Consider the following 1,854-nt stretch of genomic DNA (forward strand, 5'->3'; position numbering starts at 1 on the left):
TTATTTTACTTGATTTCATTCACTGCCCATTCTTATGCTATACTATGCTTATCATTTCAACCATTTTCTATCCATTATTATGTTTAACTTTTATCTCAAATTCCTCATCCACAAATAGGTTGACACCTTGTGACACTTTGTGATGTGAAACATCATAAAACAGAGCAGAGCAAGGGCAAGACATGAAGGTACAAATTGGACAACATATAAACTATTGCAGGGAAATTTGGGGTTATGGTATGAAAATAAGGGAGAAAATTAGGGTCATCATATTAGAAGAACTTTTTAATAATATTAGAAGGGGTTTTCGTTGGATGGAAAGACTATTTGAAAAAATTCCTACAGGTTATTTACTAGGTAGGATAACACCCCTAATGAAATTTTACTTTTATTTGGTTCTCCCAGTATGTTAGGATGTACTGTAGTATCAGAGTGGTATTACCTTAGTCATTACCTTAGATGTCTTTGAAATGACACAATGGTGCTTTGAGTATGCAAAATTTAATTAGGCCATGGGAACCATATTCTGGGTTGTTAAATTGGGGCAATGATCATCTTTATCTGTAGTAGATATTAATATTTTTAAAATACCAAAGTTGTATGGAATTTTCATTGTTTTTCTGGCACTAGTGGGGTGTTGTATTATCAATATTACATATTTTTTGAGTGCAATACATATTGAAATTTGGTTAACAAGACTAGTTTATTTGCAATAATGACAACTCTGCAATTCCATCTTTTATTTTATTGTTCGAGACCATTTCAAATCCTAGGTTTTTAGCACAACTTGTGCAACATAATGAAAATAATCTGCACCTTGTTGTAATTAACAAGAAAGGGTGAATCCAAGCAAGAGGACAACTTATAGGAAGGGCATGGCCTTGTAAATGGCCAGATTGTGTAGCATCAATCTACTTTACTTATGAAACTTTTCAACATTGAAACTTCTAATAAGTTAAAAACATCTTAAAATGGATTGAATAACTTGTTAGATGTTGGAAATCTTTCAAGTGAAGCAATTGATAATGGAAATGAGAGTGAATAATTCCATCACTTAGTATGTGGAAGTAGTTCCACTAATGGAGAAACAAGTAAGTATGGAACAAATTCTTTAGGGGCTGGAGCTTGGGGATCATCTCCCTCTGGCTCAAGTAAGGCAACTGTTAGCAATTCAAGTTGTTCCAGTGGGAGCTTTGGATATGGAACGAGTGAAAATGGTTATGGGTCAAATATGGGTAGTTATGTAGGGTGAAATGTAGACTATGGAGTTGGGACTATGCTATATGGCTTAACAATATGAGGTTATGGAGGAGGTTATGCTGATGTATATAACAATTAGAGTACATAGATAACACATGGAGATCCAAAACGACTAAATTAGGAGGAAATGCTTTGGTTGGTTATGGACTTGGAAATGAAATTGTAGATGGTTCTGCAAATGGTTCTAGTAGAAATATGAGAGGTAGTGGAGTTGCAAGTCGACAAACACCTAGAAGAGTTACAGTGTAGATTTTTTTTTACTAGTTAAGAAGAAAATTGTAGCTCTGTATCATTTTTTTAAAGCTTAGAGAGCAACATATTTGAGACTGCTGAATTAATGAGTTGGAAAATTTATATTGGATCCATTCAATCCGATGTATGACTAGTAATTTCACTCTTCTCCCTAATTCATAGATGCAAAGAACTTTAAAATCCGACTAAAGTTATCGGTGCCTTTCCATTTCAAGGATCAAATTTCATCGACACTGGCTGCAATATTAGGAGTTCCAGTCTTTGATCAGATCAAATTAGACATCCATTATTTCTTTCCCTAATGAGAATGCATTATGTTAGTGACTAATGCTTCCCCCTCTT

Source organism: Pinus tabuliformis, chromosome 4_1 (assembly GCF_031772625.1).
Source record: "Pinus tabuliformis cultivar Carrire ecotype Pingquan chromosome 4_1, CPIR1, whole genome shotgun sequence".
NCBI lineage: Eukaryota > Viridiplantae > Streptophyta > Pinopsida > Pinales > Pinaceae > Pinus > Pinus tabuliformis.